The sequence below is a fragment of the Helianthus annuus genome, chromosome 3 (assembly GCF_002127325.2).
Source record: "Helianthus annuus cultivar XRQ/B chromosome 3, HanXRQr2.0-SUNRISE, whole genome shotgun sequence".
Classification (NCBI taxonomy): domain Eukaryota; kingdom Viridiplantae; phylum Streptophyta; class Magnoliopsida; order Asterales; family Asteraceae; genus Helianthus; species Helianthus annuus.
In genome coordinates this window covers 152,467,323-152,480,071 of record NC_035435.2, presented here as the reverse complement: position 1 = coordinate 152,480,071, position 12,749 = coordinate 152,467,323, and positions in this window count along the sequence as shown.

The window sequence follows — 12,749 nt, the reverse complement described above, 5'->3', positions numbered from 1 at the left end:
AAACCGTATCTACCCCTCGAAACTAACCGGTCTAGGCTACGGCTAAGATAAAGACCCGTTAGGATTCTAATAGGTTAATTTAAACCTTCGTTCCAGAATAAGGAGCCCCAGTAAAAGATATCAGTGACTTAATTGATTAAGGAATATACATTGCAAAGGTAAATACTTTTAACTTATTTTCCCTTATACGGGCTTGGGTTACGGTATATAAAATACCGCTTGATTGAGCATCAAATAATTCCATCGTTTAGGTGGTTAATTGAATAGTTTGATCGGCTCATTTAAACAGTCTTGTTACTTAAAAGCCTTTGGGGGGTTAATGACCATGTCCCGGATATCCTTGGCATCATTCGAAGAAATGGCCACGACCTTGACTCTCGGGTGTAGGCGTACACCCGGTATGATGTCTATACTATTAAAAGACGTAGCCGATGGTTTACCCGCCTCGGTTTTACGCAAATGTGGTGTGTCTATTGATCTTTAACCCGGCACGATCCGGGCTACTGAACGCAAAGAAGGAACATGTAATTCGTTCACAAGATTATAATTTAAAATAATTCTCCCAAGTTAACAAACATGTTTATGCCACGTGCATCCAAACCAAATTTTTATCATTTTACAAAATGAGTCAGTTGATCGTATTTACCAGTGTAAACTGACGTATTTTCCAAAAAGATTAAGTGCAGGTACTACACGTAATTGGCTGGCATTAGCTCCATAGCATCGGTAAGAAGCCTCGCAAGCTTGATGTCTTATCTGTTGAACTACATTTTTATTTATTTTGATCCATCCTGTGGATACTATTCAACTACTTGTGATACATTTGGATATTGCAGTAAATGGTTGAATTATATTTATCTTTATGCTTCCGCTGTGCATTTATATATTGTGGTTTGACTATCTTGTTGCCAACTACGTCACGGTAATCCCCCACCGGGCCCACCGGTGATACACGTGGAAATCGGGGTGTGACAGGTTGGTATCAGAGCCAACATTGAGTGAATTAAACACTATCCTAACGTGTTTAATCTCAGTGACACAATTGCACATACTTGAGTCTAGACAAGAACATAGGACAAATTCGAATTGTTATTCCCAATTTGTCTTTTCTTTTATTATTTTACTTAAAGTTTTTGAAAGCAGGAAATATGCCGCCAGTGATTTTCCGAGGAAGAGGAAGGGGAAGAAGAGGCAGAGGAGAGATCGTTACTCACCACGATCACGAAGCCGGGCCTTCAAATACGCGAGCTCCTTCAACTACAAGGAGTGAAGAACCGCAGAGGCGAAGAGACCTTTATGAGCCTGCGAGGCATTCCACCTCGCACAGCTCGACGCCATCATACCGGCACTCATTCGGGCCAAATTCCGAGAATGACCCCAACAACCCGCAACCCTCCTTCATACCTCTACAGCGTTCGGTATCACACCGAAATTTTGACGACCCTACTCCATACTTCAGAGGTCAGTTTAATCCAGCTGACTACATCCAGGAACCTTTAGGCTTTGTTCCGTTTGGGCCACAAGATCATTTCTCCGAAGATCATATGGACGAGGATACTGATCCGACAGAACCTGCTCGTGGTACGCCCACGCATCCAATAGAAGTCTCTGATGGGTCATCCTTCCATGGCACACCCTATCAGGGACCAGATAGCTTCCAAGCGTTGTTCGACCGACATGAGTGGTACTACACACCACCTCAGCAGTCATCACAACAACCGCGACATCCGCAAGATCCTTCCGAGGATTCACGCTTCGTGGCAGTTACGCCACCACCTCCGCCACTGGCACAACCAGTAATGCCTGATCCGCCAAGGCGTAGGAGGACAAATGCCCGTATGTCCACACGAGGAGGAGGGGATTTCCACTTCAGCACCCCTCGACACTCTAGTAGTAGCCACTATCCGCCACTACAAGAAGAAGGACCTTCAAGTCCTGTACAGGAGGCGAACTCCGCACCAGCTGCACCAAATTCGCCACCATTTGGGTATGACCAACCCATACCTGCTTACACGGGTCCAACGGCTTACAACCCGTTCGAACCGTCATCACAAGCACATTACAACTACAATTATGAGCGCGACCCATATGTGGTGTCGGCTAGGTATAATGCACGCTATCCCGACGGAGCTCATGGGAACATGGGAGTACCGGACTACTCAGCACATGGGTATCCAGCACCTCCCAGACCTCCAGTTCCGCAACATGCGCCACAACCACGTTTCTCTCCTCCCGAACAAGAGGAAATACTCCACCATTTGAGCCGTGTGGAAAGAGACTTCGAGGAAGAACGTAAGAGCCACCGAGGATTCCTCAAGGGCTTAGCGAACCTACTAAAGGGCAAGAAGAAGAAACGTGACCATTAGTCCTTATGTATGTTCTAATGTAATTTTAAAAGAAGTCCCTGCGTGGACATTTATCTTTCAGTCCCTACGTGGACTTATCTTTCAGTCCCTACGTGGACTTATCTTTTAGTCCCTGCGTGGACATTTATCTTGTATTAGTCCCTGCGTGGACTTGTCACTTATTTTTAAACCTCTACGTAGGTAAGTACTATTTAAAAGTCCCGTTTAGGGCGGTGTGTAGTCGTATTAAAATTATGGAATTGTTATATTATGAATTTCATTTTGTTATCACTATATATGAAATAAATCAAAACCAATCCTTTTAATTTGATCTGCCTAAATAAAGAATCTTAGAGTGAAACCTAGCCAGGTGTCTTTTAAGATCCGGCCAAGATGGTAAGACCTAATTGAAAAGATTCTGATTCCCTGTTAACCTCTGTAAGCATGTTAACAAATCATGACAGATGTGATTCGTTAAAGTCACACACGTCATTCTTATACAAGAGTCCCTTAAAGGGATTCCAAAGCCCAAATAAATGATATAATAAATCACGGGTTAAATCATCAATAAAGATGATCACTTGTTAAACATCCATTAGAGATGTAGTGCCTAAGGGCCGAATTATCAAACATCCGTTAGAGATGTAGTGCCTATGGGCCATAATTGTTGTCATAATAAGACAAAAAAAAACAGTGGTGGTTTAAGACTCCCTGTCAGAAGGAGTAAAAGGACTACGGTTCAAACCTTCATACCGTGATTATCTGTAATCTCGGCTAATATTATAATAACGTCCTCGTGACTAGGCTTTTATGCCACTAGCAATATAAATTGTGATTAGGATGAGTATATTCAAATCCTAAATGTAAAGTGAGTAACAAATTAACCAGATATGGTCTTCAATACCATGGTTAATGAATTGCCATAAAAGACAATTCAATGATAAACTCCTAAATAGAATTTTCATTATCTTCTGCAGCAGATACAAGCTACTATGGCAAATCCCAATGAAGGAAGTAGTCATACAAATGAAGATGAGTATGATAATGCCCAAATAAATCTAACGGGCGCTCAACTTAAGGCACTTGTCGACAACGCTGTGCAAGCAGCTCTAGATCGACAATATACAGAATCCCGAAGCAGAACAGTTTCCAAGCCACCATCAAAGCCCAAGACACAATCAAAATCCCACAGCAAACCACTATCCAAACCTAAGAAGGACGACGATAAACACTCGTCCAAGCCCAAGAAAGACGACGACAATCACCCGTCGAATGAAAATAGTGTTCGTCGCGAACGGGAGTATACTGATGCTTCCCGCGCCAGGGGCTGCACATACAAGTACTTCGTATCTTGTAAACCCCGAGACTTTACAGGGGAGAAGGGTGCTGTCGAATGTATCACATGGTTGGACGAGATGGACACAGTAGTGGACATCAGTGGCTGCGCTGAAAGGGATGTAGTGAAGTTTGTGACTCAGTCATTTAAGGGCGAGGCCCTAGCTTGGTGGAGGGCGCTGGTTCAGGCCTCAGGAAAAGCTGTGCTTTACAGCATGACGTGGGAGGAATTCGTTTCTCTCATCAGGGAAAATTACTGCCCTCAGCATGAGGTGGAGAAAATAGAGTCCGATTTTGTGTCATTAGTGATGACAAATCTGGACTGCCAGGCCTACTTGACGAGCTTCAATACGATGTCTCGCTTGGTTCCTTATCTAGTCACCCCAGAACCAAGGAGGATTGCTCGTTTTATCGGGGGGTTAGAACCCGCGATAAAGGCTAGTGTGAAGGCCTCTCGGCCAACGACCTTCAGGTCCGTGACTGACCTCTCTTTGTCCCTCGCGATGGACGCGGTCCGACTGAGATCGCAGAGGAACAAGGAGGCTGAAAAGAGGAAGCGTGAGGATGATACCTCGCGGAGGTCAGGAAAGAAACACCGTGGAAACGGTGATGGCAAGAGAGGGGGCGAGTCGAGAAAAGATGGGCAACAATCGGGAGAGAAGCCCAAATGCAAGAACTGCCAGAAATTCCACTTCGGGAAGTGCAGGCTTGGGTCGAACTCACAGTCGCAGTCAAAGACGTATGCTTGTGGACTGTGCAAGTCCAAAGACCACAAAACTGTGGACTGTAAGAAGATCAAGGACGCAACCTGCTACAACTGTAGTGAGAAGGGGCACATCAGGAGCAACTGCCCCATATTCGCCAAGAAGACTGAAGAACCCAAAAAGAATAACGCTAGAGTCTTCAAAATGGATGTGAAGGAAGCCCTGCAAGACGACAACGTAATAACAGGTACTTTTCTCGTGAATAATATATTTGCAAGAGTACTGTTCGATTCAGGTGCTAATAAATCCTTCATAGACCAAAAATTTTGCAAACTGTTGGATATGCCTATTAAAACCCTAAACGTAAAGTACGAAGTAGAGCTAGCAGACGGCACTGTAGAAACCGTCTCCACTATATTAGAAGGATGTATGATATCCATTAAGAACCATTCTTTTCCCCTATCTCTACTTCCCTTTAATCTAGCTGGTTTTGACATCGTTCTGGGCATGGACTGGTTAGCGCACAACCAGGCCCAGATCGTCTGCAATAGAAAAAAAATTGTGCTAAAAACCCCGACTGGTGAATCGCTCACCATTCGAGGGGATACGCAGTGCGGATTGCCCGAAAATGTAACTATGCTCAAAGCTTCAAGATGCTTAAAAAGAGGTTGTGTCATCTACATGGCACAAGTGGTTATTGAAGAACCTAAAGCAAGGATAGAAGACATTCCTGTCATTTCGGAGTATCCAGAGGTTTTTCCCGAAGATCTACCTGGGTTGCCACCAGATAGGCAGGTGGAATTCAGAATAGATATCATTCCTGGAGCGGCTCCCATTGCTAGAGCACCCTACAGGCTAGCACCGACTGAAATGAAGGAATTGAGAACCCAACTAGATGAACTGTTAGCAAAAGGTTTCATCAAGCCTAGTTCGTCTCCCTGGGGAGCACCTGTCCTGTTTGTGAAGAAAAAGGACGGATCGATGCGTCTGTGCATCGATTATCGTGAACTTAATAAAGTCACGATCAAGAATAGATACCCATTGCCAAGAATCGACGATTTGTTTGATCAATTGCAAGGGGCTAGCTATTTCTCGAAGATCGACTTGAGGTCGGGCTACCATCAGCAGAAGGTCAGAGATGAAGACGTGCATAAAACAGCATTTAGGACTCGCTACGGTCACTACGAGTTCCTAGTGATGCCTTTTGGGCTCACAAATGCACCGGCTGCGTTCATGGATCTCATGAATCGCGTCTGTAAGCTGTATTTAGACAAATTCGTCATCGTATTCATCGACGACATTCTCATCTATTCAAGGAATAAAGCCGACCATGAGAAACACCTACGATGTATTCTCAAATTGCTACATCGCGAGAAACTCTATGCCAAATTCTCCAAGTGCGAATTCTGGCTAAGAGAAGTCCAATTTCTTGGACACGTCGTAAGCGAGCATGGTATCCAGGTGGATCCCGCTAAGGTAGAGGCGGTCATGAATTGGCAAGAGCCAAAGACGTCCACAGAGATTCGTAGTTTCCTGGGATTGGCAGGATACTACAGGAGATTCATTGAGAACTTCTCAAGGATTGCTGCGCCCTTAACTTCTCTAACCAAGAAGAAAGAAAAGTTTATTTGGGGCCCTAAACAGCAAGAATCTTTTGATGTTTTGAAACAAAGACTGAGCAACGCTCCGGTGTTGACGCTACCGGAAGGCACCGAAGAGTTTGTAGTCTACTGCGACGCGTCACACACTGGCATGGGGTGTGTGCTCATGCAGAAAGGCAAGGTGATTGCCTATGCTTCAAGACAGTTGAAGGTGCACGAAAAGAATTACACCACCCATGACTTGGAGCTGGGTGCCGTTGTATTCGCACTGAAACTGTGGAGGCATTATTTATATGGAATCAAGTTTGTGATCTATTCAGATCACAAAAGCCTTCAACATTTGTTCAATCAGAAGGAGCTAAATATGAGGCAACGCCGTTGGATGGAGACCTTGAATGACTATGATTGTGAGATCAGGTACCATCCCGGCAAAGCGAATGTAGTCGCTGATGCCCTGAGCCGGAAAGAAAGGATGAAACCCATCCGAATTAATGCGAGGAGGATGGAAGTAAAGAATAACTTGATTGAAAGGATATTAGCTGCACAGCGAGAGGCTGTGTTGGAAGCTAATTATCCTAAAGAAAAGTTGGGAGTAACTGAGGAGCAGTTAACTCTTCACAAGGATGGACTTTTGAGATTGAATGGGCGGATATGAGTTCCTATTTATGGAGGACTACGAGATGTTATCCTCCAGGAAGCCCATAGTTCCAAATATTCTGTCCATCCCGGAGCAGACAAAATGTATCAGGATTTAAAGGCAAATTATTGGTGGATAGGCTTGAAAAAGTCTGTAGCCGCCTATGTAGCCAAATGCTTGACTTGTGCGCAAGTCAAGGCTGAGCATCAAAAGCCATCTGGCTTGCTACAACAGCCTGAACTTCCTGAATGGAAATGGGAGTGTGTAACTATGGATTTTATCACCAAGTTACCAAAAACAAGCAAAGGAAACGACACAATATGGGTTATAGTCGATCGACTGACTAAATCAGCTCATTTCTTACCCATCAAGGAGACTTATAGCTCCGATACATTGGTTCAGTTGTATGTTGATAAGATTGTCGCCTTACATGGCATACCTGTGTCCATTATCTCTGATCGAGATACTAGATACACGTCTCATTTCTGGAAAAGTTTCCAACAATCTTTGGGCACACGTTTGAACTTCAGTACGGCTTACCATCCTCAGACAGACGGTCAGAGTGGGCGTACTATTCAAACGTTAGAAGACATGCTGCGGGCATGTGCTATCGATTTAGGTGGTAGTTGGGATAAGAACCTACCCCTAATCGAATTCTCCTACAACAATAGCTACCATACCAGCATAAAGGCTGCGCCTTTCGAGGCATTATACGGTAGGAAGTGTAGATCGCCTGTTTGTTGGGTGGAAGTGGGAGAGGTCCAATTATCAGGACCAGAGATAGTTTTCGAGACAACGGACAAGATTGTCCAGATTCGGGAACGTCTCAAAGCTGCCCGTGATAGGCAGAAAAGCTACGCTGATTCGAAGCGTAAGGATTTTCACTTTGAGGTAGGTGAAAAAGTGTTACTAAAGGTATCACCCTGGAAGGGGGTGATGCGCTTTGGTAAGAAGGGTAAACTGAGCCCGAGATACATAGGACCTTTTGAGGTTATCGAACGGGTCGGGTCAGTTGCCTATAAATTAAACTTACCGGAAGAGCTCAATGGAATTCATAATGTGTTCCACATCTGCAATCTAAAGAAGTGCTTCGCTGATGAATCATTAGTGATCCCACACACAGATGTGCATATAGACGAAAGCTTGAAGTTTGTGGAGAAGCCGTTGTCGATTGAAGACCGACAGGTGAAAAAGCTCCGAAGAAAACATGTGCCGATAGTTAAAGTTAAAAGGGATGCCCGTAGAGGTCCCGAATTCACGTGGGAAGTTGAATCCACAATGAAAGAGAAATACCCTTATTTATTTGAGTAAATCTCGGGTCGAGATTTATTTTAAGGGGGTGAGGATGTAACACCTCGAATTTTTGTGTCCAATAATGTATTGACACGTGTCTTAAGTTTACACGTGGTGTATTATATTTAATAAAGGACTAATGTTGACAAACCTTGAAAGTATGTAAATTCAAGGGTTATAAATGTCAAACGAAGGTAAGTATACTGTATAGTAACCCTAAACGATGCTCGTACCTTCAGACGAATAAATCATGGATCGTACGGAAGCGAAACGCGGAAGAAAGTGAGAGATTACAAGCTGCAGGGGTTAACTGTGTCAACATGTTTAATTATACCTCTGAGTGACCCTTTGACGTACCCGAGGCTTTGTAACAGTAAAATACGCTCACTAGAATATACTGTATAAATTCCGCGAAGTTCCGTTTTAAAACGAGAAAGTTATGATCAAATTCGTACGAGAAGGGTTAAAAGCGTCAACAATGAAAGTTAAGGCTTTCCGAATAATTAACAAAGATAACCGGGGACTTAACAATGCGGGTAAATAACACGAGGTCCTTAGTTGTAAATAATCGAGGGCCAAATCGCAAAGTTACCCCTTCAAACCCGAAAGGTCAGGTTAATAAATACCAAAGATTTCGTTACTAATTACCAGGATTTCGTAATCATTACAAAAGATTTAAAATCTTTGAAAAACAACCCTCTCGCGGGCCGCATTACATTTTTGGTTAAGTTGAGGCGGGCCGCGAGCCTCCTAAATTGTACGCGTCTGATATTGAACTCAGGCGGCCCGCGTACAAGATGCATGGTTCTCCCATGCGGGCCGCGTGGGACGCCCAGATGCAGAAAGTTTGGACTTGCATGCCTTTTGAGCTTGTGAACGATCATATGGCCAATAAGTGAGGCATGGGCGCCCCCTACTCGACCTATGACACCTTGGGACACCTGCCCATCATCCATGATCACTTGTAGACCAATGTGTGATGATCTAGGAGCTTGTCTTGCACTATAAATAGGCATGTTGTGTACATAAGTTTCACCACACCACAAACACTTCTCTTGATCATCTCTGGAGCTTCCAAGCTTTATTCTAGCATCCTATTTCGTGTTCAAGCTTCTGTAAGTCATCTAGATCCTTTGTGGTTCAGTTTTACTTAGTAATATAGCTAGAAATCAAACCGTCGTAACTACGGTTTGACTTCAAGATAAATCCTTAATGGCTCAGTCTCATGTCGAATCAAAGGTAGTTATGTGTTGGTGTTTATGTGGGTAATAAACTCCTGAAAGGGTTCCCCATGATCACCACTCTAACTAGTTCAAATTTCGAGTCAAACGAATGCTTAAAAAGTCAACAGGAAGCTATTTTAGCGATTCTTGTATAATTTGTAATGTAGATGATATGAAACCTGTTTTGACACTTATAAAACATGATATTGAGTATATAAACTTGTCGAGACTCGTTTGATTCGGCCATTTGCTATATTAACCCGGTTCGGAGCCGAATGTCGCAAAAGTTTGACTTTTGCTTTGACTTCAGTTCTGAACCGTTTTAGTACAATGTAGATATGCCTTAGGACTCTCTTAGGACCAGGTCACATGATGGTATCACCCTCTGCGACCGGTTCGTTGTTTATCCGAGTCTTTTACGCATTTCCGTTAATTACTTAAAAGTTGACCGTAACGCCTTTTTAAAAATAAAACGAGTATTTCGGACACGTGAAGGGACCATAGCCTTGCTTACTAAATTCTAAGCATGTCCCGAAAGTTTCACGCCAATCCGAGGTCTAGAATGGGAGTTATGCTAAATAGCGCATTTATAAGAAACTTTTGTAATAAACGGCGCAATTAGCATAACGCCTACCTAAACCAAGATTCCGTCACCAAAACTTTTACCCACTGTATTAAAATAATATTTTGGGATTTTTAAAGATTTTTAATTAATTTTAACCTGCTCATAACTTGCGGTTATGGCTACGGTTCGGTAAATACCGAATATGCCCTTTTCGGCCAAAACTTGAGTTCTACAAGGTCTTTTGACCCGATTCCAGTTGCTACTGATTTTAAATAATAAATAAGATATTTTAAACTTATTAAACTGATCGGGAAACTCAGGTTTCCTATAGAACTCAGAAATCCCTTTTAAAAGTCTTTAAAATGACCGGAAAACCCCTACGGGGCGTATAATGAACTAAAACTCGTTACGGGCATTATGGAAGGTATCCTACTGATACCACAACCTCTTTAAAGTATATTGACTTAGGAAAACAGTGTAAGACTCTTACGGTTACCCGTTGCGCCTACCGCGCGCACGGTTCGGCTTATGTAACTAGTTTACATAAATTAGCCGATACGGGTCAAACCATATCATTTTGACCCCAAAATCCAGAGTGTGAATATTAAACCCATATAAAACAAGTCTCCGAACTTGTTGGGTCAGAATCACATTCCATTCTCGGTTTTCGCCTTTCACGCGATTAAACCGTATCTACCCCTCGAAACTAACTGGTCTAGGCTACGGCTAAGATAAAGACCCGTTAGGATTCTAATAGGTTAATTTAAACCTTCGTTCCAGAATAAGGAGCCCTAGTAAAAGATATCAGTGACTTAATTGATTAAGGAATATACATTGCAAAGGTAAATACTTTTAACTTATTTTCCCTTATACGGGCTTGGGTTATGGTATATAAAATACCGCTTGATTGAGCATCAAATAATTCTATCGTTTAGGTGGTTAATTGAATAGTTTGATCGGCTCATTTAAACAGTCTTGTTACTTAAAAGCCTTTGGGGGGTTAATGACCATGTCCCGGATATCCTTGGCATCATTCGAAGAAATGGCCACGACCTTGACTCTCGGGTGTAGGCGTACACCCGGTATGATGTCTATACTATTAAAAGACGTAGCCGATGGTTTACCCGCCTCGGTTTTACGCAAATGTGGTGTGTCTATTGATCTTTAACCCGGCATGATCCGGGCTACTGAACGCAAAGAAGGAACATGTAATTCGTTCACAAGATTATAATTTAAAATAATTCTCCCAAGTTAACAAACATGTTTATGCCACGTGCATCCAAACCAAATTTTTATCATTTTACAAAATGAGTCAGTTGATCGTATTTACCAGTGTAAACTGACGTATTTTCCCAAAAGATTAAGTGCAGGTACTACACGTAATTGGCTGGCATTAGCTCCATAGCATCGTTAAGAAGCCTCGCAAGCTTGATGTCTTATCTGTTGAACTACATTTTTATTTATTTTGATCCATCCTGTTGATACTATTCAACTACTTGTGATACATTTGGATATTGCAGTAAATGGTTGAATTATATTTATCTTTATGCTTCCGCTGTGCATTTATATATTGTGGTTTGACTATCTTGGTGCCAATTACGTCACGGTAATCCCCCACCGGGCCCACCGGTGATACTCGTGGAAATCGGGGTGTGACAGAAATGTTGGAGTGGTAAAGTGTGTTACTTGTGGACATGTACACCCGGGTTCGATCCCTGGTATCTACATGTTTTTATCTCTTTTTTTTTATTAGAGGTTTTAAAAGTTACAACAAGGTCCTTCCACTTTACTAGTTGACTGACTAACACTAACTAGGTTAACTTGACTAGCTTTAAAACCTTAACGAGGCTAACTAGATTATTATTTTTTAATAAAAAAAATAAAACTTTTAAATTGTAAGATTAATTAATTTAATTAGTTAAATAAAATAAATAAATAAATAACCATTTTTATAACGGATTAGACTAACGATAAAAGTCTTTCAACGAGTATTTATTTTGCGAAGATTTCAAGTTGCAGGATTAGGATACGAATTTCATTATTTTGTGTCACACCCCGATTTCCACGTGTCTCACCGGTGGGCCCGGTGGGGATTACCGTGACGTAGTTGGCAACAATATAGTCAAACCACACAATTATATGAATGCACAGCGGAAGCAATAAGATAATATATTTCAACGTTAAGTGTGATATCAAAGTATCATCAATGTTGAAACAAAATCCACAGGGGATCAAATAATAATATCAAAAGTATTGTTCAACAGACTTCAGGCATCTTAAGCTTGCGAGACTTCTAATGATGCTAAGGAGAAATCCCAGCCAATTTCGCATAGTACCTGCATTTAGTCTTTTTGGGGAAAATACGTCAGTTTACACTGGTAAATACATTCAACTGACACTTTTGTAAAATGTTTAAAGAAAATTGATTTGGATGCACAAGGCACAAATTCTTTTATAACTTGGGAGAATTATTTAAATATATAATCTTGTAAAGAATTACATGTTTGCTATGCGTTCGGTCGCCTGGATCGAGTCCGGGTTAAAGATCAATAGACACACCACATAGCATAAACCGTGGCGGGTAACCAACGGCTATACCTTAAATTATAGACATATTGCCGGGTGTACGCCTACACCGGGATGTCAAGGTCGTGGCCATTTTATACAATGATGCCAAGGATATCCGGGACATGGTCATTAAGCTCCCAAAGGCGTAAAGCCAAACAAAACAAATTTTCAAACGGGTCACATTGATAATACCCAACTACTAATGAGTTGGGGTCAATTGCCCGACCAAGCGGTATTTTAGATACCGTAACCCAAGCCCGTATAACGGAAAATAAGATAAAAGTATTTACCTTTGCAAGTATAATCCTTAATTGAATAAATCACAGATAGCTTTTACTGGTCTCCTATTCTGGAACGAAGGTTTTAAAATAACCTATTAGAATCCTAACGGGTCTTTATATTGGCCGTAGCCTAGACCGGTCAGTTTCAAAGGATAGATACGGTTTAATCGCGTGAAAGGCGAAAACCGGGAATGGAA